General features: G+C 44.4%; 1 long non-coding RNA gene across 1 annotated transcript in view; it reads right to left on the bottom strand.

The window, feature by feature from the left end:
- Nucleotides 1-205: 205 nt before the first annotated feature.
- Nucleotides 206-26,568, bottom strand: part of LOC114814113 — a 51,209-nt gene continuing 24,846 nt past the window's right edge. The window contains exon 2 of the long non-coding RNA XR_003761882.1: nucleotides 206-716. This is a non-coding gene — a long non-coding RNA (uncharacterized LOC114814113). The remainder of the gene's footprint in view (nucleotides 717-26,568) is intronic.

The following is a 26,568-nucleotide window of genomic DNA, read 5'->3' on the forward strand; positions in this document are numbered from 1 at the left end:
ATCTGGGTATCCCACTCAGATGGCCAAATCTATTACCAAAGGCATGGTCTGTGCTTCTGGGAGCCAATGCTTAATGAGGGTCTCAGGCCTCTTGTCCTGAAGACAAGGGTCCCCTCCAGATCTCTAGTGTTTCAAATTCACTGCATGGTGAGCCCTTTAGAGAAATGATTTCATCCACAGGCAGATTAAGCCAAGAGACACAATACTTTGTCCTCTCAGTGTTTATTTTAAAATCATTATTACATGTTCTCTTTTCCTTTAGGAACATTAAACAGGCAGTAATGTTGCACAGAACTTTGTTCAGACTGATTATGGACAGCTGAACCCAAGAAAAGTCAGTGGCAAACTTTGTGATATCATACACAATGGCCCGTGCCCAAAACACTGATGACTGTCTCCACCATCATTAACCAATAAGTACGTCAAGGCCTAGAGCAGCTGCCTGGGAATTGTCGCTAAGCCATTTCTAGCTGATTGATTCCTTTTTGAGGTTTTCCTCCATGTTCAGATTTTCTGTCCAGTTCCACTCTATTTATGCTGGAGCCGTGATGCCTATATTTACCAGTTCGGCCCTTGGTAGAGGGAGGTGTCACTCAAGGCTCCTCCTCCTGGGAGGCCCAGCGGAGGATGGGTCTGGAAATGGGCTGACATCTCTGTGGCAGTGTGGCCAACTCTGAAGAGGCTGCCGGGTGTGACTCCAAATGGCCAGGTGTTCTCTACGGAAGTGAAACTCCTATATAATTACAATGATAATAATGATGGTACTTGTTAAATGCTTACTATGTTCTTGGCTAAGCACTGGGGTAGATACAAGATTATGAGTTTGGATTTAGTCCCTGTCCCATGTGGGGCTCACAGTCTTAATTCCTATTTTACAGATGAGGTAACTGAAGCCCAGAGAAGTGAAGTAACTTGCCCAAGGTCACACAGAAGACAAGTGGCAGAGGTGGGATTAGAACCCAAGTCCTTCTGACTCCCAAGCCCATGCTCAATCCCGTAGGCCATGCTGCTCCTGGGTTTGATGAGTTTGTACTGAGGACTTTCCCCAAAAAGTCAGGAGAGGGCTTGTCCTTGTCAACCAAATGTTTTGTGAAGACTGGGGTGTCAAGAAATAGGCTCAAAAGGAAGGATGAATCCTGAATAGGGCAAAACCATCATTCTCTTAGACAGTGAATCCCGTGTGAGATGGGAACCATTTCCCATTTGCTAGTTTTATAACTACCCTAAGGCTTAATGCAGTGCTTGGCAAATAGTATGTATTTGTAATTGGGATATTTGTTAAATATTTACTTTATGCCAAGCATATACTAAGCACCAGAGTAGGTACAGGATAATTAGGTCCCACAAGGAACTCCCAGAATAGGAGGAAGAACAGGGATTGAATTCCCATTTTGCAGATGAGGGAACTGAGGTAGAGAGAAGGAAAATGAGTTCTCCAAGATCACACAGCAGGTAACTGGCAAAGCCAGAACTGGAACCAAGGACCTGTGACTGCCAAACCCATGCTTTTTCTACTAGCCATGCTGCTTAAGTGCTTAACAAGTGCCACAATTATTGTTATCTTAAAACAAGAATCTTGCTTTACATCAACTTCCTGTACTCCCCTTCCCCTTCCCCTCTCTCGCTCAGCTCTTTCCCGCTCTCTCCTCTGTCTCCTCCCCCCCCCCGCCCTAGAACCCCACTTTACCAGCGCTACCCCTCTTCCCCCTCCCCCTACTCTTCCCCCCACCAAACCCCCTCTTCACCCCCTCCCCCCTTCTCTCTTCCCCACCCATGCCTCATCCCAGTCCTCTTGTCCTACCGCTACCCCTCATCCCCCTCTCCCCGTCCAGGGCCCCGCCACCTCCTTCCCATCCAAACCCTCCCCTCCCCCCACCCTTCCCCCCCTCCCCCCCTTGCACCCACAGCTACTTTCAAGTATGGCCTCTGGAACCCCCGCTCTATTACAGGTAAGCTACCTTTCATCCATGACCTTTTCCTCTCTCGCTCTCTCCTCCTCCTCGCCCTTTCGGAAACGTGGCTCTCTCCCGAAGACACGGTCTCCGCCGCCGCTCTCTCCGGCGGAGGCCTCTCCTTCTCCCACTCCCCCAGACTCACCGGTAAGGGAGGAGGCGTCGGCTTCCTCCTCTCGCCCCGTTGCCGCTTCCGCACTATCCCTCCTCCCCCCTCCCTCTCCTTCCCCTCCTTCGAAGCCCATATCATTCGCCTCTCCACCCACTCCAGTTACTTGTCGCCGTCATCTACCGCCCTCCCGGTCCCACCTCCGACTTCTTCAACCACCTTGACCCCTTTCTCACCTTCCTTCTCTCCTTCTCTCTGCCCACTCTGATCCTTGGAGACTTCAACATCCATATGGATGTACCCGACGACTCCTCTGCCGCCTGCCTGCTATCCCTCCTCGACTCTGCCGACCTCCTCCTCACCATACCATACCTACCATACCGCGCCCACTCACCGACTCGGTCACACCCTCGATCTCGTCATCTCCTACCGCTGCACTATCTCCTCCTCACCAACTCTGAAATCCCTCTCTCTGACCATAACCTTCTCACCTGCCTCATCTTGCACACTCCCTCCCCCTGCAAATCTTCGCTACTGCCCCACAGAGACTTCCGCTCTCTCGATCCCATCCGTCTTTCCAATAGCATCTCTCCTCACCTTGCCGCCCTGTCCTCTCTTCCCACTCTCGACGATCAGGTCTCCGCTCTCAACTCCACCCTCTCTACTCATCTCGACTCTCTCGCCCCCCTTTCCCTCCGCCGCTCTCGCTCCACTAACCCACAGCCCTGGATCACCTCCTCCGTCCGCCTCCTACGCTCCTATGCTCGAGCTGCTGAGTGCTGCTGGCGAAAGTCCAAGCACCAAGCCGACCTCACACACTTCAAATTTATCCTTTCCTGCCTTAACTCTGCCCTCTCCTCCGCCAGGCAAAGCTTCTTCTCCTCCCTCATCGACACCCATGCCCGTCATGCCCACCGACTGTTCCGGACCTTTAACTCTCTCCTTAGGCCCCCTGTTCCTCCCCCTCCCCCATCTCTCACTCCCAGTGATCTGGCCACCTATTTCCTCACGAAAATCAACACGATCAGGTCTGAGCTCCCCAAAGTCACCCCTCCGCCTCTCCCCTCCCCCCCACCAACTCCCTCCCCTACTTTCCCATCCTTCCCTGCAGTATCCTCAGAGGAGATCTCCTCCCTCCTCGCAAGTGCCACCTCCTCCACCTGCGCCTCGGACCCCATTCCCTCTCACCTTCTTAAAACCATCGCCCCTGCCCTCCTCCCTTCCTTAACTTCTATTTTTAACCACTCAATCTCCAATGGCTCCTTCCCCTCTGCCTTCAACCATGCCCATGTCTCCCCCATCCTAAAAAAACCCGCTCTTGACCCCACTTCCCCCTCCAGTTATCGTCCTATCTCTCTACTACCCTTCCTTTCCAAAATCCTAGAACGAGTCGTCTACAATTGATGCTTAGAATTCCTTAACTCCCATTCTCTCCTAGACCCCCTCCAATCTGGCTTCCGTCCTCTCCACTCTACCGAGACTTCTCTCTCTAAGGTCACCCATGACCTCCTTCTTGCCAAATCCAATGGCTCCTACTCCATTCTAATCCTCCTTGACCTCTCTGCTGCCTTTGACACTGTCAACCATCCCCACCTCCTCCATACCTTATCTCACCTTGGCTTCACGGACTCCGTCTTCTCCTGGTTCTCCTCTTACCTCTCTGGCTGGTCATTCTCGGTCTCCTTCGCTGGCGCCTCCTCCCCCTCCCATCCTTTAACTGTTGGAGTTCCTCAAGGGTCAGTTCTTGGCCCTCTTCTGTTCTCCATTTACACTCACTCCCTCGGTGAACTCATTCGCTCTCACGGCTTTGACTACCATCTCTACGCAGATGACACGCAGATCTACATCTCCGCCCCTGTCCTCTCCCCCTCCCTTCAGGCTCGCATCTCCTCCTGCCTCCAGGACGTCTCCACCTGGATGTCGGCCTGCCACCTAAAACTCAACATGAGCAAGACTGAGCTCCTCATCTTCCCTCCCAAACCCGGTCCTCTCCCAGACTTCTCTATCACCGTGGATGGCACGACCATCCTTCCCGTCTCTCAGGCCCGCAATCTCGGTGTCATCCTTGACTCGTCCCTCTCGTTCACCCCACACATCCTATCCGTTACCAAGACCTGCCGATTTCACCTCTACAATATCGCCAAGATCCGCCCTTTCCTCTCCACCCAAACGGCTACCTTACTGTTACGGGCTCTCGTTATATCCCGGCTAGACTACTGTGTCAGCCTTCTCTCTGACCTCCCTTCCTCCTCTCTCGCCCCGCTCCGGTCTATTCTTCACTCCGCTGCCCGGCTCATCTTCCTGCAGAAATGATCTGGGCATGTCACTCCCCTTCTTAAACAACTCCAGTGGTTGCCTATCGACCTCCGCTCCAAACAAAAACTCCTCACTCTAGGCTTCAAGGCTCTCCATCACCTTGCCCCTTCCTACCTCTCCTCCCTTCTCTCTTTCTACCGCCCACCCCGCACGCTCCGCTCCTCTGCCGCCCACCTCCTCACTGTCCCTCAGTCTCGCCTATCCCGCCGTCGACCCCTGGGTCACGTCCTCCAGCGGTCCTGGAACGCCCTCCCTCCTCACTTCCGCCAAACTGATTCTCTTTCCCTCTTCAAAACCCTACTTAAAAATCACCTCCTCCAAGAGGCGTTCCCAGACTGAGCTCCTCTTCCCCCTCTACTCCCTCTGCCATCCCCCCTTTACCTCTCCTCAGCTAAAGCCTCATTTTCCCCTTTCCCCTCTGCTCCTCCACCTCTCCCTTCCCATCCCCACAGCACTGTACTCGTCCGCTCAACTGTATATATTTTCGTTACCCTATTTATTTTGTTAATGAATTGTACATCGCCTTGATTCTATTTAGTTGCCATTGTTTTTACGAGATGTTCTTCCCCTTGACTCTGTTTATTGCCATTGTTCTTGTCTGTCCGTCTCCCCCGATTAGACTGTAAGCCCGTCAAACGGCAGGGACTATCTCTATCTGTTGCCGACTTGTTCATCCCAAGCGCTTAGTACAGTGCTCTGCACATAGTAAGCGCTCAATAAATACTATTGAATGAATGAATGAATGAATGAATGAATGAATCAAGTAGTGAGGAGGTGGGAGGGAATGTTCATCATGTCTGGCTCTTTCCAGCTACACTCACACACAGAATTGGAATCTTACCATCAGTGCCATTATCTTTGAAAATGAAGGATGGCTAAAGGTATATGTTTCAGGATGTGGGCTAAAATCAGGGAATAATTTCCTTCCCTGAATAATGTGGACACATAAGAGTGTTAATTCCAAGACCACGCTAAAGTCATGGGATATAATTTTATCACCTTAGGTAGAAATTCAAAGCATAGCATGTTGGCCAGGAGTTTGGACATGAACAAGCCCAGTTTGCTTACATCCCTGAGCAGACATTAGGCACCCCTCTACTGAAGCAGCTCTCCCTACAACCTCCCATTTCTGACATTCTTTCTCCATGTACCTTTCAGCCCCACGCTGAAGAGAACAATGTTTCCCCTTGACAGAAGTTTTCACAGTGTTCTCTTTGAGAAGGTGCCACAGCTATGATTTCATGTCCATTAGCACTTGGAAGTGTCGAAGGTGAAAATGGCACTCTGCCTTTGGAAAGTCAACCCACACCCGACATTTCCCCCTTTTAAGTACTTAGAAGCACCCCCATCTTTGGGGGAGCTGAATGAGTCTCTAGCTTAAAGGAGACCACATTTCTCAGAGGCGGTCAAAGCTCACAACAGTGTCCAGGAAAATAAAGGACTTCAGCCAGCTCCTTAGAAATATCAATCAGTGGTATTTATTGAGCACTTACTGTGTGCAGAGCACTGTACTAAGTGCTTGGGAGGAAGTAGTGCAGTCTCCTGGAAAGGGTTTGGGTTTGAATCAAGTGACTTGGATTCTAGTCCCAGCTCTGACACTGGTCTGCTGCGTTTCCTTCAGCAGGCCATTTATTCTCTCTGTGATTCAGCTTCCCGATCTGTAAAGTGAGATTCGCAATCCCTGCCTCTCCCTACCTCATGGGAACAAAAGATGATCAGCTTTGGGAAAGTGCTCCAACGTGTTTTCCCAATTCCAACCTGTTTTCCCAACTGAAGCAGCATGGCCTAGTAGACAGAGCATGGGCCTGGAAGTCAGAAGGACCTGGGTTCTAATCCCAGCTCTGCCACATGTCTGCTATTTGACAAGTCACTTCACTTCTCTGTGCCTTCACTACCACATCTGTATAAGGGGGATTAAATCTTACGCCTGCCTACTTAGGTTGTGAGTCCCATGTGGGGACAGGGATTGGGTCCAAAATGATTAGCTTGTATCTGCCCTGTGCTTAGAGCAGTTTGGCACATAGTAAGTGCTTAACAAGTACCATAATAATTATTGTTATCATTATTACAATAAAATAGAGTTGATAAACATGTTCCCTGCCCATATTGAGTTTATAGTCTAGAGAACTACAACAAGACCCTGCAGCTCAGAGCTACCAGGCCCGGAGTAAAACTCCTCCAGAAAGGTAGATGATGCATTTTTTAGATGGTTAAGAGTTTATTATGTGCCAGGCACTCTACTAAATACTGGAGTACTTACAAGGTAATCAGGTTGGACACAGTCCCTGTCCCACAAGAGGCTCATAGACTTAATCCCCATTTTACATAAAAGGTAATTGAAGTACAGAGAAGTTAAGTGACTTGACCAAGATCACACAGCAGACAAGTGGTGGAATCCAGGACCTTCTGATTTCCAGGCCTGTGCTCTAACATTAGACCATGCTGCTTCAGTCTGTCAATAAATGCGACTGACTGACTGACTTGGGAAAACACACTGAAGTGCTGCAATTTTCCAAAGTACTTTCCCATCGTTGATCATCTTTTGTTCCTGTGAAATAGGGAGAAGCAGGGATTGTGAACCTCATTTTATAGATGGGGAAGCTGAGTCACATAGAGGATAAATGGCTTGCTAAAGGTCACACAGCAGGCCAGCATCAGAACTGGGACTAGAATCCAGGTCACTTGCTTCAGACCCAGGAGACTATGCTTGCCTCCTCTCGTATAACAATCCTGGTCCCCAGCTCTCGAAGATCCTCAAATGGGACCACACCCAGGGGTTTAAGCAAGGAGAAATAGTGGCAAACAGGGGAGTAGTAGAGAGACTATAATCTGTTTACAGAATGACAGTCACAGGTCTGATAAAGATCATACCCCAAATTTCATTTGGTTGGGGGAAGCAGCAAGGCGTAGTGGATAGGGCACAGGTCTGGGAGTCAGAAGCTTATGGGGTTCTAATCCTGGCTCTGCTAGTTATCTGCTTTGTGGACTTGGGCTAGTCACTTCACTTTTCTGTGCCTCAGTTACCAAATCTGTAAAATGGGGATTGAGACTGTGAGCTCCACCCGGGACAGGGACTGTATAAAACCCAATTTGCTTGTAGGGACCCCAGCACTTAGTTCAGTGCCTGGCAAATGATAAGCACTTAAATACCTAATCATTACTATTATTAACAAATACCATATTCAGTCATTCAATAGAGAAAGGAAGGAAATAGATAGAGGAAAGGGAGAAAAACCTTACTGGGAGGGGAGAAGTGGAGGAGGAGAGTCCGATTGGAATGGAAGTAGGATAGTGAGCATGATTGAGAGAGAAAGAGAAAGAGATGGAGAAGGAGGGAGAGGAGAGAGATAAGAAGAGGGAGATGAGGGGAGGGAGAGAGAAGGAGACAGGGAGAGAGAAGGAGACAGGGAGAGAGAAGGAGACAGAAGGAGACAGGGAGAGAGAAGGAGAGAGAGAAAACCAATTCTGTCAGCCTGTCTTAGACACAGAACGTTAGGGAAAGAACTTGGAAAACAAGAACCTCTATATTGAAAAGTGCGGGAGCAGATCCATGAACCTGGAGGGATATAGGGAACAAGAAATTTTCAAGGAGGAATTGAAAGGTTCTCCATTGATCATTAGCCCATTATTCATCATCTCCATTGATCGTGTGGCTCAGTGGAAAGAGCGCAGCCTGGGGAGTCAGAGGTCACGGGTTCTAATCCCAGCTCCACTGCTATTCAGCTGTGTGACCTTGGGCAAATCACTTAACTTCTCTGTGCCTCAGTTACCTTATCTGTCAAATGGGGTTTAAAACTGTGAGCCCCATGTGGGACAACCTGATCACCTTGTATCCCCCAGTGCTTAGAACAGTGTTTTGCACATAGTAAGTGCTTAACAAATGCCACTATTTATTTGTTTTTATTTATTCTTCAGTCATCAGACCAAAATGCCTCTAAACCATCGAGGGGAATTGAGAGCCTCTTCTAATCTTATAGACCTTCAAGGGAGGGAGAACCTTCCAGAAACCCACTCTAGGATGTTCCAACCCTTATGACCCAGAAATTGTTCCACTATGTCACCCAACCCCCTCCTGCCATGTAAAACATTTTGTTCAGCCATGAGCCGCCATTTCCCAACAACAGTGACTTCTTTGCCACAGGCCTTCCACTCCAGGATAGTATAGAACTTGTTTTTAAACTTGTTGACTAGAAGTCTGGGGCTCACAGAGGCTCTGTCTAAAAGGCGGACACCAGCCTGTAATGATTCATGAGCATTCCCGCTCAAAGACAACACCGGACCATTGCCAAACACATGGAACACGGCATCAGAAATAGAATTTGCAACTGCGAAGGTCCAAGAAACACAGAGTTCAACCATGGGAGCAGAGAAACCGATAAACCAAAGTGCTCCATGCAATTATGAGGTTCCCTAAACATGGCAGATTTCAAAACAACTCTGACAGGTGATCGACTCTCCTAGGGACTCTAAAATAGCAAACTGTACTTTGGAGCTACGTACTTATCTGTATCTACTTAAACTACTGTAGTCTTCCCATATTATCTGTTACCGATTTGTACATTCCAAGCGCTTAGTACAGTGCTCTGCACATAGTAAGCACTCAATAAATACTATTGAATGAATGAATGAATATTAACAATTATAACAACTGTAGTAGATGTTAAGTGCTCACTATGTGTCAAGCACTGCACTAAGTACTGGAGCAGATACAAGATAGCTTGGATACAGTCTCTGTACCAAATGGGTTCAGAACCTAAAGGAAGCAGCACAAAAAACAGCATGGTCTGGTGGAAAGAGTATGGATCTGGGAGTCAGAGAATCTGGGTTCTAATCCCAGCTCTGCCATTTGTCTTCTGTATTAACTTTGGGCAAATCACATAACTTCTTTGTGACTCAGTTTCCTCAACTGCAAAATGGGGTTCAATATCTGTTCTCCCTCCTACTTGGACTGTGAGCCTCTTCTGGGACAGGGACAGTGTCCAACTTGATTAACTTGTATCTGCCCCCATGTTTGGTGACAGTGCTTGAAGCACTGCAAGTATTTAACAAACATCATGATTGATTAAAGGGGTGGGAGAACAGATATTTTACCCCCTTTTATAGATGAGAAAATTGAGGCACAGGAATGCTAAGTGACTTGCTCAAGGTCACACAGCAGGCAAATAGCAGAGTTGGGATTAAAACCTAGATCATCAGACTCCCTGAGTCTTTCTACTGGGCCATACTGCTTCAGAGGAAGATAGTCTTCCCACGTGCTTAGCACAGTACTCTGCTCAGAGAAAGTACATGATAAATACCATTCATTGATTGATAAAGTGAAAATTTCCTTTCAGAGAGTCCAGAACCTTCTGGCACCCTTGAGAAAGTGAATGATCCCACTGTCAGGTTCATTTTATCATCTGTTCAAAAAATAAACAATAGCAAATCTCACTCTTTAACCCAACCTACTCAGTCCCCCATCTCCCCCTGTCTCCAGGACATCTCTACCTGGAGAGCCAATGACAAACTCAAATTCAATATGGAAAATGGAGAATTCCCCTAAATCCTTCTACATAACTACAGTCCTCTAGACTGTAAGCTTGTTACGGGCAGGGAATAAGTCTATTAATTCATTCAGTCACACTGATTGAGCACTTACTGTATGCAGAGCACTGTATTAAGCGCTTGGGAAGTTGTATTGTACCCTCCTGTGTGTTATGACAGTGCTCTACACATAGTATATGCTCAATAAATACCATTGATTTAATCATCGTCCTTGCCTGCCTGAATCCAGAGCTCTAAATATATTCATAGTGCACGCTTAATTAGTTATTATTGGACTAAATCACCAATGAATAAGGGCCAGTGGAAACCAATTTATGGTAAAGAAAAAAGAGATTGCTTTAGATCAATACCAGCGTAACGTTGAAAAAGCAAACAAAAAAAAAATCAAATGTTTAGTCTCTTCTGTACAGGGAAAGGTTCCAAAAAAGCTTTTTTTTTCTTCTCTTTAGGAAACACTTCCCTTAAGGTGGAGGATATCCTCAAAATCAGGCTAGGACAGAACCAGGCCTGCTCCATTTGGAGAGAACTTTAAACACCACCACACCTTACCAGTAGCAGAAAGTAGCGGGAATATAAGAGATACCAATGATGTCTTTCTAGTTTGCAGGTTTGCAAGGTTCCAGGGGTTGAAAATGTTACTTAGGAATTCAGGGGCATGATCTTCCACTATCACAATCCTTAAATTCATGGGTCCATGACAGATTGGTACATTTTGTTTTTCGATGCTTTAATCAGGAGAAATCCATTAAGGCAATGAGAGGCATAAGAGGTTCATAACAGCTCCTGACTGATTGTTTAAATTACTTAGTCACCTGGTCTAAGGGGGCAGCACTAAGGAAGAGATCAGCGGGGCTTTCCATGACCCTGGGCATCCTTCTCGGCAGTGAATTGAAGGTGAAGTGGGTGAAGGAAGAGAGGACGGGAAAGATAATTTAATAACAATCTAATCATTTAAGCACCCATTTTCAATCATTTAGACGTGAATCAATAGGAAGCCATCCTTCTATGTTGTTCATAACTGTCCCTGGCACCTTCCTCCTGAGTTGACCCCAGGGGTCTCCAATGCATGGTTTCCCCCTCCAAGGAAGCATGTGGATTGCAGAGGCTCGGGGAGCGGACCGGGTGGCGGGTGCCTGGTTCCCAGACCTCTTCTCCAGAGCCAGAGCCAGAGCTAACCCCCATGGCAGGAAGAAGGAGTTTGCTGTACACAGTTTCCTCATCCAGGAATGTCAATGAATTGCGGGTGGGGGCAGTGGTTCAAGGGACCAGAGCCTGGCTCACAGATATCCAGTTATGTAGTGGAAAGAGCACAGGCCTGGGAATCAGAGGACCTGGTTTTTAATTCTGGCTCCACCACATATCAGCTGCATTATCTTGGGCAAGTCACTTTACTGCTCTGTGCCTCAGTTCCTCATCTGTAAAATGGAGATTCAAAGCCTGTTCTCCCTCCTACTTAGACTGCGAGCCCTGTGTGAGACAGGTATTGTGACTGACCTGATTATTTTGTATCTTCCCCAGCACATAGACACACAGTAAGCACTTAATGTATACCACTATGATTATTATCAGTAGTAGTAGTGGTTATTAATTATTATCATTCCTCCGGAGCTGACTGTGGAGCAGACCAGGATTGAGTGCCAGGCTGGAATCAGATAGTTTCATACGACTGACAGATGTCAATCATAGGGGACCCAGCACCACGTTGGGTCATAATTCAATTAGGGTTTGGTAGATTCAATAGGGTGCCCAGAAGCTCAGTGTGGGCAGGAAACAAGAATACCAACTCTGTTGCACTCTGCCCATTGCTTACTGAAGTGTTCTGCACACTGTATGCATACAATAAATACCATCGATTGATTGATGCCCAGACATATTCACACCCTTGTCACATGCCCTAATTAATATATAATTTAGGGTGAGAGATTGAGAAATTTAGTAAGAACAGTCACTCTCTCATTCCTCTCCCTCTGTGCTTCCAAGTCAGCTCCAGGTCTCTAATGGAATCCGGCAACTCTGACACGTGACAGCTACTCTCCTATTCAATGGAACAATCAATCAAGCAATCAATAGTTTTACTGGAAACCTACTGTGTCCCCAGCACTGCACTGGGGTTCTACTGTGTGCAAATCACTGCACATTCAGCTCCTCCATAATGCATATTTTCACTAAGAGTTTTGGTTAAGATACTATTCCCCTCTTCTAGACTGTGAGCCCGCTGTTGGGTAGAGATTGTCTCTATTTGTTGCCGAATTGTACTTTCCAAGCACTTAGTACGGTGTGCTGCATACAGTAAGTGCTCAATAAATATGATTGAATGAAAAAATGAATGAGAGTCTGTATGGATACAGCACCTTGAAGTGTCACATAAGTGTGTGCATGGTGTGGAACATGATGGGTAAGGCAATCATGTTTTTCTTCATGTTAATAATAATAATAACAACAGCACTTGTTAAGCACTTACTCTGTGCCAAGCACCATTTTAAACTCTGGAGTAGATACAAGTTAATCAGGTTGGACACAATGCCTGTCCCACATGGGGCTCAAATTCTTAATCCTCATTTTACAGATAAGGTAACTGAGGTCCAGGAATTAATAATGATAATTATGGTATTTGTTAGTTGCTTACTATGTGCTAGGCACTGTTTTAAGTGCTGGGGTGGATACAAGCAAATCATGTTGGACACAGTCCCTATCCCACATGGGGCTACAGTCTCAATCCCCATTTTATAGATGAAGTAACTGAGGCCCAGAGAAGAGAAGTGACTTGCCCGAGGTCACACAGCAGATGAGTGGCAGAGCTGGGATTAGAACCTATGGCCTTCTGATCTTCTGACTCCTATGCCCTTGCTCTATCCACTACACCATGATGCTTCTCCAGCAAACATTTGGCGGAGCCAGGATTAGAAACCAGGTCTTCCTTACTCCCATATCCATACTCTAACCACTAAGCCATAACCTCAACACTAAGGGAGAGCTTCCTATACTGGAGCCTTCTGTGAGCAGAAAACTATTTGTAAACTGGGAAAATGTCTACCAACTCTGTTATATTGTACTCTCCTTATATTGTACTCTCCCAAGAGCTTAGTACAGTGTTCTGCACAGAGTAAACTCTCAAATTCCACTGTTTGATTGTAGAGCTATATTAAGTTCTTGTAAGAGTTTAGTAAGAGTAAAAGATATGGTCCCTTGCTTCCAAGTGTTTATAATCTAAAAAGGGCCTGTCAATCATCAGATTAATTGCTTTTGATCCTTTAGATGCTATATCCACCATACAAGAAAGGCTTTGCTGAAGTTCTAAAACTCAGAAGTGAAAATAACAGGACTTATGTTTTCATTTTCAGTTCATTTTGCAAATCAAAAAGTGACAAAGAGGTTCAAAAGTTGCAGACATAATAAGGAAAAGGCTCTCCCTTCCTCGCCTTGCCTTTGAACGGGTATGTTCAAAATAATTATTTCGACATGTAAAAACACACTTGTGTGTGTTGATCCAAACACTTTTTGACACACACCCAATCGATCTTATTTTCCTCTTACCTCATAGTTTAACTTTGTGATTTTTCTTCTCACTTTTACTTCTCTTGTCATTCTTGAATTTTTCGTTCTAAAATAATGTAAGTTTTTATTTTTCTAATGGTGTTTAAGATCTAGGGTAGATGCTCAATTCCTGTCCCACTGTCTCAGTCTAACTTGGAAGGAGGAGGATTTAATACCCATTTTTCAGATGAGGGAACTGAAGCACAGAGAAATTAAGTGACTTCCCCAAGGTCACGTAACAGGTAGGTGGAAGAGCCAGGATTAGGACTCTGGTCCTCTGACTCCCAGGCTTGTGCTCTTTCCACCAGGCCATGCTGTTTCTCAAAGCTTGTTCCTTCCCTACTTCCTTCAGGATTTTCATCCTTCAAGATAGACTTCAGATTAAACTTTCCTGTCCTGCCATGGGGGTTAGATAGACTTCAGATTAAATTTTCAGGAGTTGAGTCACCCCATTCATTTCTCTTGCTTTCTCACTGGGGCTCCTGTTTGCCCATGGGAAGGCTGGGAGCCAAACTAGAACCTTGTGAGAAAGGTGATGCCTGACTCTGAAGATGTTTCAGCTCTGATTCAAAAACTTTTCAGATACAGGAAATTAAAACAAAACCAACTCCCTCTAGACTGTAAACTCATTGTGGGCAGGGAATTATGTCTGTTATATTGTTCTGTTGTACTCTCCCAAGTGCTTAATACAGTGCTCTGTACACAGTAAGCACTCAATAAATATGATTGATTGACTGAGGGCAGATGCATCTCCCAGATTATTGAAACTGTTAGAGTGTTTGGGGAATTCAAGTGTATATAATTTTCTTTTGGAGAAAGGGGTTGCTCTCCTCCAGCACTAGCTTTTCAAAGGTTTGAGATCCCAAGAGGCTGGTCAAGCATGGGGCAAAGATCTGGGTGCAGCAAAGAGCTCCCAAAGACCTTAGAGAAGCAGCAATAACCTAGTGGATAGAGCAAAGACATGGGAGTCAGAAGGATCTGGGTTCTAATCCTGATTTGTCATTAGTTTGTCATGTGACCAAGGGCAAGTCATTTAACTTCTCTATGTCTGTTACCTCATCTTTAAAATGGGGATTAAAATTGCTAGCCCCATGTGGGACATGGACTGTGTCCAACCTGATTACCTGGTACCTATCAACCTATCACAGGGCTTAGTACAGTCCCTGGCACATAGTAAGTGGTAAATAAATACCTAAAAAAAAATTTAAAAATCAGTTGAGTCACTCACTTTCATAGGCAAGGATTTGAGTTTACCACCAGTACCATCATCTTTGAAAACAGAGATTGTTGTAGTCAATCAGTTAATCATATTTATTGCGTGCTTAGTGTGTGCAGAGCACTGCATTAAGCATTTGGGAGAGTACAATATAACAATAAAAATCACATTCCTTACCCACGATAAGCTTACAATCTAGAGGGAGAGACATACATTTACCATGATCTCCCTTGGTGTTCTGTACTACAGAAAAGTGAAAATACATTCTCTGTATACAAGGAGCTTATATTCCAATGGGTTAGATAAAAGTATGTGTAGAGTATGTTTAAAGACTAATCAAGATGATATCCCAAAAGGCCTCTTGAATGGTAAATATATCCTTCCTGGAACAGGATAAGGCATTTTGGGCAGATCTCATAGAACTAGCTTCATAACGGATCTGCAGTTTGCTAACCGACTCTCATGGAGAATTAAAGGTTTCCAGGGTACCCTCGCGGATTGTGATCTGCCCCTACCATCCCCTCTCCTGACTGGTTTTCAAAGCAGGATCCGATTAGTGGGAAAATCTGCCTGTTGAGCTCTCCAGCTAATAATGCAATCCCCTCTGGTTTTGAATGCAGGAAGGTAGGGATGGCGGGCGCTCATTGCCCACTGGACATTACTTCTCATGGCAGCAGGCACTATGTTTCCCAGGACTTTTGACTACTAGCCCCATGGTCTTTCCATGGGAAAGCAAAAAAACTTTGGGTAAAGGGACTATCAGAAACTGCCAAAAGTGGAGGGAGGGAGAAGGAAGGGGAAGAGGACAGAATTCTGGATGTCATCACTGGAGTTTGGGGTGGAAGGAGAAAGAGTGTTTTTCTCTCCTTGCAAGCCTGGCAGCATTTCAGTACCTTTTGAAGCCTGATAATAAACTGTAAACAAGTGGGAGGGAAAGCAACAAGTATTATCCAGCCCCTCCCAAAGGTTTGGAGTTGGCAGCTTTTCTCCTCCTTTCCTACAAATCCCCGTGACAAACCCGTGGCTTTCCTCCTTGATGGGAGCTGAGAAGGGGGAGGCAGGAGGAGTAAACAATCAGAACCCAGGACTCCAGATCCAGGAAAATTAGGGATAAATTCCTGGACCCTGTTGCTATGAAAACTGGGGGGAATGGGTGAACTCTGATTTCATGAAAATCAGGGGTAGGTAGGTGGTTTCTACAGAAGAGACCCAAGGTGGAGGGAATCCCATTTTACCTGCTCTCCCTTCTCTTCTTAATAATAATACTAATACTATTAATAGCATTAATTACCTACTGTGTTCCAGGTATTGTTCTAAGCTCTGGGGTGGATACAAGCAAATTGGGTTGGGCACAGTCCCTGTTCTACATGGGGCTTACATCTTAAGGAAACTTCTTCACTAGTAATGCCCAAACTGAGGCTTAGTACACTTGAGAAAGGAAATAGTCACTTTGCAAAACCTGAAAATTGTCCAATCATAAGGAATTCATCTAACAGGAAGACCTCTTCCCACAGAGTTGGATTATCTTCAATCAACCAGTATCAGTGACATTTATTGAGTGCTTACTGTGAGCAAAGGACTGTACTAAGTGCTTGGGAGAGTTTACCTCAACCCAAAATGCCTCCAAGTGGCTTCAAGAGTCAGGAGGTCATGGGTTCTAATCCCAGCTCTGCCACTTGTCTGCTGGGTGTCCTTGGGAAAGTCACTTCACTTTTCTGGGTCTCAGTTACCTCATCTGTAAAATGGGAATTACGAATACCATTATTATCATTATTACTATTATTCAAATCCCAAAATAATAGCCTGTGGTTCATCCAGATGTTTTTGCTCCACCCCTGCTGACACAACCTCAAGTCATTGCAGCTGTGCATTCATCCAAGGCCACTAGACCAAACAGGGTCTTACATGTCTGGCATTAGCTCATTCATGCCTCAAAGATGCAACTTTAATGAGCACTGAGCCTCAGCATGGGAAAGATTTGCTAGTAAAGATTCTAGCAAAGAGAGGTATAAATCTTGAATTAACAATTTTTATCATTCACTTTCTCCTTGCTCTCATATTTAGTAATAATAGTAATAGCATTTATTAAACACTTACTGCACACAGAACACTGTATTAAGTGGTAATATTATTTAACTTCTTACTGTGGGCAGAACCTGTAGTAAGTAGTAATGGGATTTATTAAGTACTTATTGTGTGTAGAGCACTCTATTAAGTAACAATAGCATTTATTAACACTTACTGTGTGCAGAATCAGTCCATCATATTTTTTGTGCACTTACTGTGTGCAGAACACTGCACTAAGTGCTTGGGAGAGTACAATATAACAATATAAGAGACATATTCCTTGACCACAATGAGCTCACAGTCTGGAGGAGGAGATGGACATTAATATGAATTACATATATGTATCCAAGTGCTGTGGGGCTAGGAGGAGGGATGAATAAAGACAGCAAGTCAAGGTGACACAGGAGGGAGTTGAAGAAAAGGAAAAGAGGGTTTAGTCAAGGAAGGCCTTTGAGGGGAGTTGCGCCTTCAATAAGGCCTTGAAGTGGGGGATGAGTAATTGTCTCTTGGATATGAGAAGGGAGGTCATTCCAGGCCAGAGGCAGGACGCTGACCTAAGGTTGAAGGCGAGATAGTCCAGATCAAGGTATAATCAGTAGGTTGGCATTATATGAGCAAAGTGGGCTGGGTTGCAGCGAGGTGAGCAGTGAGGTGAGGTCAGAGGGGGCAAGGTGATAGAGTGTTTTGAAGCCACTGGTGAGGACTTTCTGTTTGATGTGGAGTTTGGTGGGCAAACACTAAAGGTTCTTGAGGAGTCAGGAAATATGACCTGAATATTTTTGTAGAAAAATGATCTGGGCAGCAGAGTGAAGTATGGGCTGGAGTGGAGATAGACAGGAGGCAGGGAGGTCAACAAGGAAGCAGATATAGTAATTAAGGAGGGATAGGATAAGTGATTGGATTAACGTGGTTGCATTTTAGATGGAGAGGAAAGGATGGATTTTAGCGATGTTGTGAAGGTAGATTGTAGTAAGTATTAATAGTATTCATTAAGTGCTTACTATGTGAAGAGCATTGGAGTAAGCACTGGGAAGGGTATGCAGGTGAAAATTAGACATGGACCTTGTCTCTCAATCTATTTAATACTATCAGCCTAGGAAAATGCCTATTAAAATATGAGGGTAGCTAGAGCAAAAGAGTGATTCTAAAGGTTTAAGTAAATACATCTCTCATACATGTCTACTTTAGTTTGGTGCCTCAAAAGCAGCAAACGTGCACATATGTCCAGGTCCTTAGAAAGATGAATTTTCACCTCAGAAGAATGTGGGCAAGGTATGAGTCTGTTTCTCCCACCCTCTGCTCTTCCCTCTTCCCCTCCCCTGAGAACTGTGTATATTTGTATATATTATTTATTACCCTATTTATTTTGTTAATCAGGTGTATATCTCCATGATTTTATCTTGATGATGTTGTTTTGTTTTGTTCTGTTTTGTTTTGCAGTCTGTCTCCCCCATTTAGACTGTGAGCTCATTATTGGGCAGGGATTGTCTCTATCTGTAGCCAAATTGTACATTCCATGCACTTAGTACAGTGCTTTGCACACAGTAAGAGCTCAATAAATACTATTGAATGAATGTTATGTTGTACTCTCTCAAGTGCTCAGAACAGTGCTCTGCACATAGTAAGAGCTCAATAAATACAATTGACTGATCACAGTGAGTAAGTCAGCAACAGTAATGATGGCCACAGCACCATTAGAATAAGAAATGAACCACTCTTTCCCCACACTAACAGCACTTATGTCTATAGCCTTGTACTCTCCCATTTCCCCTATCTGTAATATTAGTAGTAACTGTTAGGAGCTTACTCTATCACTCATTCAATCCTATTTATTGAGGGCTTACTGTGCGCAGAGCACTGTACTAAGTGCTTGCCACTACTGTATTAAGTGCTGGGGTATATACAAGATAATCAGGTTGGACACAACTCTTGCCCCTCATCAGGCTCATAGCTCCCATTTTACAGATGACAAAACTGAGGCCCAGAGAAGTTAAGTGACGTGTCCAACATCACAAAGCAGACGCCAAGCACTTAGTAAAGGACTTGGCACAAAGTAAACACTCAATAAATACATTTCGTTCATTCATTCAATTGTATTTATTGAGCACTTACTGTGTGCAGGACACTGTACTAAGTGCTTGGAAAGTACAATTTAGCACTAAAGAGAAACCATCCCTGCCCACACCAGGTTTACAGTCCAGAAGGGGAGAGACAGATATCCAAACAAGTAAACTGATATCAATATAAATAAATAGAATTATAGATATTATCACTCAATGAATACTACTGAATGATCTCAAGCCACAAATGCGCAGCAGGAGCTAATGAGAGGGAAAAGATGAGGGCTTAGATAGTAAGGATGATAATAATAATAATAACTGTGGTACTTGTTACCGTGTACCAGGCACTAGGGTGGAATACAATCGGGTTGGACAATGTCCCTGTACCACAGGGGGCTCAGTCTTTATCCCCATTTTACAGATGAGGTAACTGAGACCCAGAAAAGTGAAGTGATTTGATCAAGGTCACACCGCAGACACGTGGAGGAGCCAGGATCAGAACCCATGACCTTCTGAGTCCCAGGCCTGTGCTCTATCCACTAGACCATGCATCTTCTCTAAGTAGTCCTGTTTCTCTGAATGAGCACGGGCTAGGGAGTTAGAGGTCATGGGTTCGAATCCCAGCTCTGCCACTTGTCAGCTGTGTGACCGTGGGCAAGTCACTTAACTTCTCTGTGCCTCAGTTCCCTCATCTGTAAAATGGGAATTAAGACTGTGAGCCTCACGTGCACTTAACAAATACCAACATTATTATAAACCCCCACGCTGGTTATTCAACAGTCTCGTTGTTCGTGGAAAGAGAAAGACCAAGAAGGGGAAGTGCAGTAACTCACGTGTGGTCTCCAGAGGCTCCCTCAAAACCCAGAGTAGAACAGAATCCCGAAGGAAGGACCTGGATGTCAGTCCTTCCGGGCACAGAAGGTGGAAACTTCTCCCCAAGCTGAGACCACATCTACCCGGAATAATAAGTTACCTCATCGTGCTAAAAATATTTTAAAGCCACAATTCTCCTAAAAAGCCAGATTTCTTATAAAAGAAAAACAAAAGGAAATAAGCAGTAAGTTTTAAAACACCCCAGTTGAAAAGAGGGGAAGGAAAGGATGGAGCCACCAACAGTGTCTTAAAGAAACCGCTAGAGGGCACTCCGCTTCCCTTGGAAACATTGATGGGTTTCCTATTGTAGATCAGAACTGTTAGGCAGCATTGATTTATTGGACACCTTGATGTCGACAAGACATGTATTAGGCTTCTCCTCAGTGGCCAGACTAATAGATGATCAAATAATAGCAGTACTCATCTGAAAGCCTTTCATCAGGTGAGTCCTATGTCATTTCAGGATCTTCTAGGATTGCTTTCTGAAATCACTTAGGTTTGGAACACACTTTAAAACAGTGCTCTCCTCTGTGTGGAACCATGTTACGACTGGTAGATTTTTAAACGAAAAATGACTAATCTCAGAAGATTGAAATCTAATAGAGACAGATCAGAAGCAGTGGGACCTAGTGGATGAAGCACGGGCCTGGGACTCAGAAGGACCTCGGTTCCAACCCCGGCTCCACCACTTGTCAACTATGTAACCTCGGGCAAGTCACTTAACTTCTCGGTGCTTCAGTTAGCTTATCTGTATAGTGGGAATTAAGACTATGAGAACCTTGTGGGACAGGGAGTGTGTTCAACCTGATTAACTTGTACCTATCACAGTGCCTTGAATAGTGCTTGGCACATAGAAAGTGTTTAAAAAGTACTGTAATCATTATTATTATTGATGAAAGCATTAGAGGGGTATGAAAAGAATGAATCACTACTTCACTACTCTCTTTCTGTTGTCCAGAAAAAGACAGAAGAGAGTCTGAGTGCTTATTTTTTTCCAAAACACAGTCTTAAAAAAAAAGTTACATTTACACATCTTAAAACACAAGTTCCCTATCTCACCCATTTGCAGTTGACTTTTCTACCACAACACCACTGTCTTTTCCATAGCCTTGTAACCATTTTCAGGTATCTCACTACACGTCTGCATTCCTGTTTTCTTGGAAAGAATCACTTAAGCAGTAACATTTACTAAGTATCTTCTGCTTGCAGAATACTGTGTGGAGTACTGAGGTGAGCACAGTAGAATTAAAATACGTTGTGCCTGACCTCAAGGAGGCCACAATCTAGCAGGGGAAGCAGATTGCTAAATATTAAATAATGATAATATTGATTATGGTATTTGTTTAGAGCTTACTGTTCTAAACGCTGGGGTAGATACAAGGTAATCAGGTTGGACACAGTCCCCATCCCACATGGGGCTCACAGTCTTAATCCTAATTTTACAGATGAGATAACTGAGACACACAGAAGTTAAGTGACTTGCTCAAGATCACACAGCAGAGAAGTGGTGTAGCCAAGATTAGACCCATACCCAGAGAAGCAGCGTGGCTCAGGGGAAAGAGCACGGGCTTTGGAGTCAGAGGTCATGAGTTCGAATCCCAGCTCTGCCACTTGTCAGCTGTGTGACTGTGGGCAAGTCACTTAACTTCTCTGGGCCTCAGTTACCTCATCTGTAAAATGGGGATTAAGACTGTGAGCCCCACGTGGGACATCCTGATTCCCCTGTGTCTACCCCAGCGCTTAGAACAGTGCTCGGCACATAGTAAGCGCTTAACAAATACTAACATTATTATTATTATTATTATCCTCTGATTCCCAAGTCTATGCTCTTGCCACTAGGCAATGCCGCTTCTCATTACATATCACAGCGGTCAGGAGAAGGGTCTACCAACTCTGTTGTACTGTACTTTCTCAAGTGCTTAGTACAATACTCTGCACAAAGTAAACACTAAGTAAATGCCATTGATTGATATAGCAGGGGATAGATTAGGAATGATATAGATGCATCGGGGAGGGCCTTCTTGGGGAGAGAAGCAGAGTGGCTCAATAGAAAGAGCACGATCTTAAGAGTCAGAGGTCATTGGTTCTAATCCCGGCTCCACTACCTGTCAGCTGTGTGACTTTGGGCAAGTCACTTGACTTCTCGGTGCCTCAGTTACCTCATCTGTAAAATGGGGATTAAGACTGTGAGCCTCAAGTGGGACAAGCTGATTACCCTGTATCTATCCCAGTGCTTAGAACAGTGCTCGATACATAGTAACTGCTTGACAAATGCCAACAAAAAAAAGAGAGGCTTTGTAGATGGGGAAAGCAGTGGTCTGCCAGATGTGAAGAGAGACAGAGTTGCAGGCTAGAAGGAGGGGGTGAACCAGAGGATGCCAGCAGAAACATGAGACATGAGATACAGTGAGTAAGTTTACTCGTGAGAAATGAAGAGTACAAGCTAAGGAATAATGAGAGAAAAGAATGAGTAAGAGGAGAGCTATTTGGGTTCTTTAAACCAACTGTCAGGATTTTTTTTTGCTTAATGCAGAGAGCAATAAACAACCATTGGAGGTTTTTGAGGAGTGGGAAGAAGAGATGAGGAGTGGTTCAGGCCAAACGAAGAAGATTTTGGAGTCATCCACAAGTTAATAAGATCCTTGTGGGCCCAGATCATGTCTATCAACTCTGTTGTGTTGTACTTTTTCCAAATGCTTAGTACAGTGCTCTGCACACAGTTATTGCTCAATAAATACCATTTGTTGTACGTTTGAAGCCATAGGAGCAGATGAGCTCCTCAGTGGAGAAGTACAAATTGTGAAGAGAAGGGCACCCACAGTTAGAGAATGGGAAGCAGAGAAAGCCAACAAAGGAGACTAAGAAACAGCTAGATGGAAAAGAGAAGACCCTTCAGAGAACTGAATCTAAAAATCCAAAATTAGGTTTTCCAGAAGAAGGGGGTAAGCCACAGTTCCAAAGCAGCAGAGGGATTGATGAAGACTGACAGAGTCCATGAAAGAACTGTCTATAATAGTCAATCAATCAAACAATGGTTTTTTTTAGACTTTAATGTGGGAAGAGCACTGTATTAAGAGCTTGGGAGAGTACAGTACTACAGAGTTGGTAGACATGTTTCCTACCCACATTTTTAGACTGTGAGCCCATTGTTGTGCAGGGATTGTCTCTATCTGTTGCCGTATTGTACATTCCAAGAGCTTAGTACAGTGCTCTGCACACAGTAAGCGCTCAATAAATATGAATGAATGAATGAATGAATGAATTGAGCTTACAGTCTAGAGGAGAAGCAGACATTGAAATACATAAATTATGGATTTGTACATAAGTAATGTGGGGGCTGATAGTGAGTTGAATGCCAAATGTCCAAAGGGTATAGATCTAAGTGCCTAGATAAGGAAGAATGGGGAAGGAGTCAGTGAAAAGTGGGCTTTATCACAAAAGGCCTCTTGGAGGAGATGTGACCTTAATAAGGATTTGAAGGAGGGGAGAGTGATGTTCTGGCATATATGGAAGAGGAGGGAGTTCACATTAGCTGCTAGGCACAGATCCAGTTCCTCCTACTTGTCCCCTTACTCTTTGACACATATGAACCAAAAATCTTGAGACTGTACAGTACGACATTCAAGATCCCTGGATCACTTCTACCCCGCAATCTGCTCTTGTCTAAGACTTGCCCATGTGGTCTCCGATCTCTGATAGTCTGCCCCTTCCCGGCAGACCTAATATCTCTGTTCTCTGGTTAGGAAGCTATAAGGAAGTTATTTATGGGCAGAACTACGGCAAGCAAGAAGTTCTACTTTCTAACCTCCCCATTCTCCTGCCCCTCAGAAGATCACTGGTTGCCTTGCCCTGAGGCCTCTAAAAAGGAAGGTGGCTTCTAAAGAATGACTAAGAAGCAAAGGGAAATATGGCATTTAATATTTACAAAAATACAAGCATCACAAATAAACTGGTGACAGCACCTACCCATGTGCCACAAAATACTCAATATGGTCTCCAAAGTGGACAGCCTCCTTTGAAACCTATTAATTTTCCACTTTTACAAGGAAGGGTTTTTTTAAAAAGGCTTTCAGGCTTTCAGACATTAGAACAAAATCTCTCACCCGTTTTCTGGGCCACATTTTCCTAGCGTTTAGCTTTTATTGGCATGTTTTGTCTGCTGTGTGCTTTGGCCCTGTAAACATGAAAAAATGAGGTAACTAGCAGATAATTCCCTCTAACTACATCATGGCTGCTGACTCGTAGAGTGTCAGAAACGGTACAATAAAGACAGTCCATTTTGGACGTAGCACGTCTGTTCTCAGCCAGTCTGCCTGGAGCAGCCTCAGAGGATGCAGAGCCATCCTAAGACAAGGAGTTAGATCCATCCCCAAAATACCTTTCGAGTCTGTCAAGTGTGCATGAGGGAGGAGGGTTGAAGAAGGTATATGATTGAGCAGGGAACTGCATTTACAAGACAGCAGTGCCTATGACTAGCATGGGATGCACTTACACATCTATAGGAATTAAAATCATTAAAATCTAAAATCAAACACATAAAAATGAACAATGTTAACCTGACCAAACCACCTTCATAATCCACAAGCCAGTACTCCACTTGAAGGCACTGGTGTCAATCCTAAAAGCCCCAGGGTAGACTTTTTTGCATCAAATTCTGACAAGTTAATCAATGTGGGAATTTCAGAATATGACTGCATCAGTCCAGAAACAGTCCACCATCTACTTGTGGAATAATCTTAAAACAGCATGGCCTAGTGGATAGAGCATAGGCCTGGGTTCTGATCCTGCCTCTGCCGCTTGTCTGCTGCGAAGCCTTGGGCAAGTCACTTCCCAACTCTGTGCCTCAGTTATCTTGTCTGTAAAATGTGGATTAAGACTGTGAGCCCTATGAGGGATAGGGACTATGTCCAACCTGATTAGCCTGTACCTATCCCAAGGCTTAGAACTCATGTAAGTGCTTAATACCATCATCATCATCATCATCTATCTAAACAATTCAGGCAAACTTTTTTGCAATTCTGTGCTGTCCTAGCCTTGCCACACCATTGACATACAACAGCATTAAAATTGAATCTAATAGAAGGGGACCTACACACACAATCAGTCAATGGTATTTATTGACTACTTACTGTGTGCAAAGCACTGTACTAAGCACTTGGGAGAGTACAATATAACAAAGTTTTTAGATACATTCCCTGCCCACAAGGAGCTTACAGTCTAGAGGGGGAGACAGACATTATTATAAAGAAATTACAGATATGTACATAAGTTCTGTGAAGCTGACTTTGCCATGCAGTGTCTTCGCTTCATGCTTTAACCCACTCCCCAGTGGAGATTATTTATAGATTTAAAAATTCAGGCTCTGGAGTCCATTCGTTAAACACCCCCTGGGCTCTGTGTTTGCCAAAAATCTCACCACACATTAAACACATCTCACTAGAGCAATAAAAAGCAATGCGGCCCTCGAGGAGATGTATGTGGTGGTATTTTTTCTCCATTATCAAAACTTTTATTGTGGCAAAGTATAACTGTAATGAAGGGAAAATGTACCTAACAGCACATTGGCTCCCTTGAGGGAGAATGGAGGAAAGTACAGACAATGGTTTTATTGGAGTGTTTTTGTACACTCTAAGCCATCCAAGGCAGCCTGGCCTTCTGAAGCCTTGATAGGATCTTTGCTCATAAGTCCCAATTTCCTGTTGGGACAAGAAGGTTATGTTTCCTTTCTCACAGACAGGAACAATACACAACCATTTTGTTGTTTAACGTTTCTTCATTTTCATACCATTTCTCTTGTATTCTAAAGACTTCTGAGATGGGTGTGGGTGAATGGTGAGGTCAAGAAGGCAGAAGATCAGATGGGAAATGTAAAATTGAGAGATCTGTTTGGTGACTTTTAGAAACAGGTGAGCATTCTCATTGTCTGATGTGATCTCTAGAAAAGGCAGCAAACAAATATCTCCTACTGATCTTATTTCCTAAACAATGACTATACCCCTGTGACAGGTTGATCCTCCCTATGAATTGAAGTGCGGTTGAAAAGACCAAGGTGAAACCGATACTTTCTCCAGAATTGTTTGCTTATAAAAAGTAATAATACTAATAAAAATAAATGATAATGATAATTGTGGTATCTGTTGAGCACTTATTATGTTCCATGCCCTGTTCTAAGCCCTGGGATAGATTCAGGGAGAAAATTGGACACAGTTTCTGTCTCACAAGGGGCTCACACTCTATGGGGGAGGGGGAACAGGTATCTTATCTTCATTTTACAAATGAGGAAACAGAGCAATTAAGATACTTGGCCAAGCTCAGAATCTAATCTCCATTTTACAGCTGCGATAATTGAGGCACAGAATAGTTAAATGACTTGCCCAAGGTCAAACAGCAGACACTTGGCTGAGCTGGGATTAGAATTCATGTCTCCTAACTCTCAGTCCTGTGCACTTTCTACTAGGCCACCCTGCTTCTCAAAGACAGATTGGAAGACAGGTCTTGCTCTGTTGATGGAGTTTTTTTTTCTATAGCTGAATAGGAGACAAGGATAACAGAAGGAGAATGAAGAAATAATTCTGCTCAGTGGACTGTCGACCTAACTTCTTGATATAAAATGCATGGCAGACCCTCAAGAAATATAAAATGATTAATGATAGTAATGTGGTTCAGTGGAAAGAGCAAGGGCTTGGCAGTCAGAGGTTATGAGTTCTAATCCCAACTCCACCGCTTGTCAGCTATGTGACTTTGGGCAAGTCACTTAACTTCTCCATGCCTCAGTTCCCTCATCTTCAAAATGGGGATTCAATTCCTGTTCTCCCTCCTACTTAGTGTGTGAGTCCTATGTAGGACCTGATTGTCTTGATTGTACCCCAGCACTAAGTATGCTGCTTGGCACAGAGT

The sequence above is a fragment of the Ornithorhynchus anatinus genome, chromosome 1 (genome assembly GCF_004115215.2).
Source record: "Ornithorhynchus anatinus isolate Pmale09 chromosome 1, mOrnAna1.pri.v4, whole genome shotgun sequence".
NCBI classification, from domain to species: Eukaryota; Metazoa; Chordata; class Mammalia; order Monotremata; family Ornithorhynchidae; genus Ornithorhynchus; species Ornithorhynchus anatinus.